The sequence below is a fragment of the Rissa tridactyla genome, chromosome 17, assembly GCF_028500815.1.
Source record: "Rissa tridactyla isolate bRisTri1 chromosome 17, bRisTri1.patW.cur.20221130, whole genome shotgun sequence".
Taxonomy (NCBI): Eukaryota; Metazoa; Chordata; class Aves; order Charadriiformes; family Laridae; genus Rissa; species Rissa tridactyla.
This window is the reverse complement of record NC_071482.1, coordinates 7,239,383-7,247,500: the sequence shown is the minus strand read 5'-3', so window position 1 is coordinate 7,247,500 and position 8,118 is coordinate 7,239,383.

Genomic DNA, 8,118 nt, shown 5'->3' with positions numbered 1-8,118 from the left:
TGAAAAAAATGATCAATTTTGGCCGTTGCGATTTCATACCAGTTTCGGTGCTGAAGCGCCAACACAAACACCCATCCTCTTGCCTGCTACCAGCCCCAGGATCAGTCCCCGGACCCCGTGCCATCCCACCCAGAGGGTCCCTCCCCTCCCCACAGCCCCCCCTGCCCCAGGGATGGGGTGACACAGCATCCCACCCATCCTCTGTCGCCATGCAGGGCTACGGGATGCCGCGAAGGAACGCGTGTAGCTCTACATCAAAAACCTTTGTCCCCGGGGTTATGAGCATGTTCTGGGGCTGTCCTGCCAGCTCTCGGGGCCGCGGTGGCGTGGGACGGCTCCTGTAGGACCCTGATACGTTTATTTTCTTGCAATACCTTTCACTTCTGTAGCCGCTTTTATCCAATAATCTCAAAAGCACGTTGCAAGTAATAATTAATTAAGCTTCATAGACTCTTTGTTCAATTCCAGATTATTAATAAATTATACTTTATTATTTATAAATACACGCCACATAATTTTTCTCTCTCCCCCTATTACCCTGAACAGTCACTTATCCCATATTAGCGCAGTTTAATTCCCATTTGGCAAGAGCGCTCTTTAACCCTTTCGAGGCTGCTCATTTTTCCAGGGTTCTCCAAGAGACGTGGGAAGAAGAAAGGGGTAAAAACAGGCGCTGCGAGGGTCTGGTTGTCCTGTCCACCTTCTTGTTGATGTATTATATAGAATTGCATTGCGTGTTGTTACCCGAAAAAGGGTATCATTTATGGCTTTACCCACACCCAGCCAGAATTAGGCGCATTATTTTTCCCCTTGCCTTCATCCCCCTGATAACCCCTATATAATACCTAGTCCGGGAGCTTGTGCCCGTTTCATTTTTCCTCTTCTAAGACACACCAAAGCTGCTTATCCGAACCGAGAGACCAGAGCCCGTTTCTGCTCTGCACCCAAATCCTCTTGACCTCAGCAGCCGCCAGCTTAGGCTTGAAGCAACCCAAAAAAAAAAAAAAAAAAGCCAAAATTCCAAATTTCCTCCCTGAAAACGAAGCAGCTGCTGCGGCAATTATTTCGTTTCCCAGCCGACCTGGCGGGGTGAGAGGCGGAAGCGAAAACCGGTTAAGAGAAATAAGCCGTTGAGATGGTTTCTCCAAAGCACCATGTCCACAAGAAAAGCCGGCGAGGGACGCACTTAATGGCATTGAAAAGAGAGAGGGAAGCTCATCCCGGCTCCTGGAGTAAATAGAGGGGGAAAGGGCGCTGTTAAAGGGCTATAATCCCCAACGATAGATCCTTGGAAGAAGAGGAGAGGAGGGAAAAACAGCCCAGAGAAGCTTTTGCATTGAGCTGACCTGCTACAAGCCCGTTGCATCCCTCCTATTAGCAGGTTTTTACACGGGCTGGAGGGGTTAAGCCGCTGCTGGCTGAACTCAGCCGCCCGGGCAGACCACAGCATCGCCACCCACAGCATTAAACTGGCCCATTCCTACTTCTTCATTCCATTTTCGCTGGTGGTGCTCCCCCGTCTCCCACTAAGGTCCGGGATGCAGATGGGAAAGGGCAGCAATCTGCTCCTCAGCTGTCAGTGAAACCCTAAAAAATCCCTCCGGACACGTCAATTTGGGCAGCAGGGTGGGAGAATGAGCTCCAGGGCACCTTCTAGGTAGACCTAGGTAGGATTAGAACCCAGATTTTCTTAAAAAAACACCCCGATGCAGCAACGCCGAAGGCGCGGCGCGTCCTTTGCTACCTCTTGGCATCGGGCAAAGCAAGAAAGACGTGCAAGGGAAAGGCACAGCCCCAAATTTGTGCTGTTTTTTGCAAACCTGAGTGCTTCAGAGAGCCCACGAGCGCTTTAGCTCACCCTTTGCTCTGCTCCTCAAGTGTTCGGAGGCAGCTGTGAGGAGCCGCGGCAGGAGCCAGGCGCGTCCAGCCCGGCAGGAGGATGCCGCAGCCCCTCGGTTGCCCGTCCTGCCTTGCAAGGAGTTCTTCCAAGGCTGCTGGTCGCTCAGCCATCCATTCAACCCTGCTTTCGGGGAGGAAATCGCTCATTTAGCTCTTGTCCCAGGGCATGAAAAAGATGAAAAAAAAAACGGGACATTTTGCCTTCTTTTTTTTCCCAGCAGCTTGCCAGGCACCCGGGAATAAACCACCACCCAAAGAAGGTCTTTTCGGAGCATCTCCCAGGAGGTCACCTGGAGAAAACGGTCCTCGTGGCAGTACTTCTGCTGCCAAAAAATGCCCAAAAAGGGCTGATCTTGCTAAAGATCTTCCTTCTGCTCCGGCCCCCGAGGAAGTTATGGAGAGTCTTAAGTGGATTTACCAGCTTTGGTGGGTTTAGGTAACATCGTGCTGACAATGTCGGGGCTTCGGCGTCTTTAATCGCTTAAAGGGAAGAAAAATGTTGATGGGGAGAGAATAGACCATCTCCCGGCGATATTTTCCCACCTGGGAATATCCAGTGGGATGCTGCATTGCATCAAAGAGGGGCGCCACCACCTTGAGAGCTGCCACGCCGGAGAGACGCCCAGCGTTCAGCATCGTGGGCTCAGTTGAGGATTCCCCACCCTGAGCCCAGTTTTCGGGTAACGCGTGCCTGGACAAGGCAACGAGGCCGTGCACGGACACCCCCGTGCAAACCCTCCGTTCCCTCCCACATCCACAAATCCCGACAGCCACCAGCCCCGCCGACTCCCAAACACCCTGAAAAATTCCTATATTTTACCCCAGCTCAGTTTAGCAACAAAAAGCAATAAAAAATAGAAAAAGAGGGGGGAAAAAATTCACCTTTAACTTCTCCATTTTCCAATGATTCCTGAATTAATACCAAGCCTGGAAATAAAGGAGGGAGAAGAGTTTAATAAAACCCCGCATTTTACTCATTTATAAACCAAATTATGTGCCTTCTGGAAGAGGCATCACCCACCGCGCTCGTGTCAGGAGGATGCCGGTCACGGCTGCTTCTTTAATGCTTCTTTAATCGGCATTTTGGGAAGCTAAAGAGGCAGCGTGGGGATGTGATGGCACTGCATCGTATGGGGAAACTGAGGCACGGAGGGGGGCTGGACTCTGCTTTTGCGTCCCTCTTTGATGGGCTGCCTTTTGCGAAGGGAATTTCAAAGTAATGGGAATTTCAAGCCTTTAAACTATCCCTTATGGCTTTGCAGCTGTATTTCCCAACGATGGGTTTGCTGATCTGAACCCGAATCCCACCTCCTCCCTGGGAGAAGACAAATCTCCCTGGAAAAGCCCCGCTGCCCCTCTTTTCCCCGTCTATAAAAGGAGGATGAAGCCCTTCATCCTTGGCAAAGCACCTCGAGCTCCTTCTGAGGGCAGGACAGACTTCTTTCTCCTTCCAAATTAAACCCGGACCCCTCAGGGCTGCCAGGAAGATGCTCCTGAGGTTGGTTTTCCCCTCGGCTGAGCCAGAAGAGGCTGTTTGGGAAGGATGCTGAGAGGGAAGCCAAGTACCGGTTGTCACTTCTCCCCGCTTTGATTCCCTTTTTTCTTTTGTTTTATTTGGGTATAATTAACAGCTTTGCCTAATACAGTATTAATTCATTGTGTCATTGCATTAATTAGCATTAAAGAGGTCCTTACATCACTGTCTGGAGCTGCAAGGAGACCGAATCCGGCAGCAAAGTCAGAGAAACTTTTCCATATTCCCTATCATAGTGCGGCACAAGGGCGGAAGAAAAACATCCGGACGAGGCTTTTCCACCCCCCCAAAAAAAAGCCACTTTCCTGCAGCAATGCAGCATCCCACTGGATATTCCCAGGTGGGAAAATATCGCCGGGAGATGGTCTATTCTCTCCCCATCAACATTTTTCTTCCCTTTAAGCGATTAAAGACGCCGAAGCCCCGACATTGTCAGCACGATGTTACCTAAACCCACCAAAGCTGGTAAATCCACTTAAGACTCTCCATAACTTCCTCGGGGGCCGGAGCAGAAGGAAGATCTTTAGCAAGATCAGCCCTTTTTGGGCATTTTTTGGCAGCAGAAGTATTGCCACGAGGACCGTTTTCTCCAGGTGACCTCCTGGGAGATGCTCTGAAAAGACCTTCTTTGGGTGGTGGTTTATTCCCGGGTGCCTGGCAAGCTGCTGGGAAAAAAAAAAACCAAGGCAAAATGCCCCAAAAATGGGTTAGAAAAAGGGCCAGGCTGGAGGTTTTGGAGAGGAAGGGGGTGGGAATTCCTGGGTTGGTGTCCGGGTTTCATCAGGGCTGGGAAAATGGGGGGATGACGGAAGTGATGGCAAATGGTGCTGGTGGGACGGCGGCGGGAAAACCCCCTTTCGACCCAACAGGATCAACTAAAATGGGTCAGATGAACCCAACCCTCCAATTTTCTGCAAAAAAAAAAAAAAAACCAAACTAAACCAAAACCACCCTCAGTTTAAGGCCAAGGAGCTGAGCCCCATCCCAGGGTGATTTTTTTATGGATATTGGGAAACTCCAAACAGAGGCACAAAAATGATCTGGGATCTGCTGGGGGAAAATGTCCTTCCCCATGGGAGATGCTCAGCCCTGGGGTGGCAGTTACAGGCGCTAAAAATCCTGCGGTGGTCCCCATAAGAGCAAATAAAGAAATAAATCTGAAATAACTTTTAATACCATTACCTGAACTGACACCAGGAATTTAAACAGAATAAAATCAATGCAAGGCTGAGGCATCTTTCAGCTCTATTGACAGCGCTGGCTGGTGATTTTTCCCCTTGAACTAGCAGAATAAAAACTAAAAGCTGCATTAGTTTTTTTTAATTAAGACTCCGGCATTATCAGGCTTTACAAGACAGAGCCAATGCACAGATGAATTACCGTTTAATTAAGCTTTCCAAGAAACTTTTGAAGACTGCAGATTAAATGTGGGCTCTGATTTCTTGCGGTTTTTCTTTCTCTCTCTTCTTTTTTTTTTTTTCGGGAGAAGTTTTAATTGTTTTCCCGGAGTTTGATAAACAATCATAATAATACAAATCATTATCTGCAAGATATAGCTTGCTGATTTTCCATTTGCGGGGCGTCCTGGATGTATAGATGTATATAAATGCATATATGCTATTAAACAATGAAAACTCCGGTGGATTTATGGGCCAGAAAAAAGCAACGAGTCAAACACAGGGATGAAAGGAGGATTTGGGAGGAAATAAAATCCCTGCAAATTGCTTACCTCGAATGTCTTTATTTCACCTGCTTTGCATTGAGATGCGGAAAGGGGACAGAGGAGTTGCCTGGACAGAATTCCATTAGTTTTCCAGGGCAGCGTGTGGTAAACCTCGCAGCTATTGAACGGCGAGGAGAGCGCGGCGCAGGCAGCATCTAATGTCGTTTGTCCCTGGAAGTGATTTCCTGATGGGGGTTTTGGGTTGCCAGGTTTTCCCTGCCGGTATTTTCCAGTGACTTCGATATTAACGTGCGTGCTTCGGTGCCAGTCTGAGGGTTGTGGGGTTGGGTTTTTGTTTAATTATTTGTTTAGGCCCGGTGGGAAAATGACTTTTTAATCCCATTCCTGGTCAAGTGCAAGGGTATCCGAGTGTCTGCAGAAATGCAGAGCAGGAGAACGGTGAGGATACAGGGATCGCTCAGGCTTGTGCTGATGGGGTGGATGGAGGGGTTTCCGTGGTGGTCCACGTGCCAAGTGCTCCTAAACACCTGGGAAAGTCTCTCCTTGACCTCAACAGCCCGAGCCCACCATCGGCCGTGAGAAATGATCAGCGTTTTAGAGGCGAGGAGCTGATGCCACACGAAAACGTACGTTGGGGTGGACCACAGGGCTCATTCACGTATTTCTGCTGCCTCATGGGTACCAAATCTCAGAAAGCCAAGTCTCTGTGTTTGTTTTTTCCGGGGGGAAATAACAACCCCATGTGTGTAGGAAGCACAAATGCATCCATGGAGTACAACATGCCATGATGCTTGGACACCCGTGTCACCTTGCCATGCCCTTCCACACCAGCCTGTGGTTTGGAAGGACACGACGGGGTTAAAAGACATCTTTGGTGAAGGTTATGGTTGGGGTTTGGTTTTTTTTAAGAAACCACAAGTCCTGGATTTTCAAACAGCCGCTCTTCAAGGTGTCTCCGTGATTCCGTGTCCGTCCTGACCTGCCCATGACTGCGACTCAAAACGCGGGCAGCGCCTGGCAGCTCCGCCACCGCCTGCGCTCACCTGACGGCAGATGAGGTGGTCCAACTGCTTCATCTCGAAGGAGTTGCCTTTGAGCAAGGCCTGAATCACGCGAGCGAACAACCCCAAACCACCCCAAGGCACAGGATGGTTCACACCATGAGGCTGTAAGGTCACGACACCAGTCCAGATCCGGCCCCAGCCAAGCCAAAAGGAGATTTGGGAGGTGCTGGCAGGAGATGCGCATCGTTTTGGGACATCCACGGGTGCATCTCAACATGCCTCCGCAGCAGGAAAAGCCCGGAAGGAGGTTTGTGAGTGTAACCAGCCAGAAAGAAATGTTTAGACACCTGCTAGGAGGAGAGAGAGGCACCGAAAAGGGATGAGATTATAAAGCAAGAGACCTGGTGGGTTGCCCTGTGTAAATCACTGCTTATGCACTAATATATGCGCTTATTTGCACTTAGGCACAGCCAAAAGCCACCCCAGCACCTTCCCTGGGTGTTCAGCCCCTTTTTTGGCTGCTTTGAGGTTTTGTAGCTGAGCAGAGGGTAGGAAAGCTCAGCCTGGCAGCTCCTGCATCAGCTCCTTGGCCACCGGTTGGGTAGAAAAGCAGGGGCTGGAGGCAAGCAGCGAATTTGCAAAGTGCTCCCCAGCTTGCTGTGACTCCCTGCGTCCCCCACGTCTCAATTTATTTGGTTTCCAACACCTTCCCTCTTTACGACCTGCTCCACACCTCGCTTGGGCCCCCAGGAAGAAGAGAAATCCCAGCCCTGTGTCAGATACGCAAGTGTAAAACATTTTGGGGACCTAACCCTTAAAAACTGGATTTATTAATTTTTTTTGCCCAAAAAAAAGGCGTGGCTTTACCTACCAAATCCGAGCTGGAGCATCTGCCCGGGGCTGGCACCAACGCTGCGGCTCCAGTGCCATCTCATGGGTACGCTGGGATGCTGCAGCCCTGCATGGTGCGGGGATGGATGGAGGGATGGAGGGATGGAGGGATGGAGGGATGGAGGGATGGAGGGATGCTTTCAGGTCGCATCCAGACCCTCTTGCAGCAGCAGTGCCTGCCTGGAGCAGAGCAGGGTTGTGTGACAGTGAGGGGACACCTCTATTTGAAGGTGGTGGCACCAGAGAAGGAGCACAGAGTCACACCGGGACCGCCTGCACCCAGAAAAAAAAAAAAAAAAGGAAAATCATAAAAAAAAAAAATTGCAATTCTCATGGAAATGGCTGATTTTCCCCAAGATCTGGAGGAGCCAGAAAGGGATAGGACCAGTCTGGCGGTGCATCACCGCATCCCGCTGTCGCTGCGAGCATCCACATGCTGCGTGGGCTGAAGCAAAATGCCCAGGTTGGATTTTTAACTACAGAAAAAAAAAAAAAAAAAGAAAGAGAAAAGAGGGGTTTGAGTTAAAAAAAAAAAAAAAAAAGTCCAACAAAAATATTTGAATGCTCTTCTTCGCAAAGCCACTGCGGAATTACCCGGGGAGGATGTGCAGGGAGACCTGGAGATGGCAGTGCAGCCCTTCAGATGAGGAACCTCCACCCCAAGCCCCTCTCCTAGGAGATGCCAGGAGAGCCCCCCATGGCCAAAACCTTAATTTCCTCTTAAGTTTCTTCCCCGCGCCCCCATCCCCTGTGGCTCTCCAAATGAAAACTTTGCTGGGTTGTGGCTTTTTTCGCACCCGAAAATCACGCGTCGGGTTCGGGGGTAGGATGAACTGCTAAAAAGATCTTGCCAGCGACCTCTTACGCGCCCCCGACGAAGTCAGACGACGCCGTCGCGACGGAGTGTCACACCGTGAAGCATCGGTACGACTTGCCACCGATGCCGAAAAACGCCTTTCGGATCTTGTATGACGCAGCTACGCTCAGCAAATGATTGAATATAATAATTTTTAAATCCCGGGCAGTGATATGGCCAAGTTTTGGCGGGGGGGGGGGGTGGTGGTGTTGAATTTTTTTTTAATTTTTTTTTTAATGGATTCTACCTC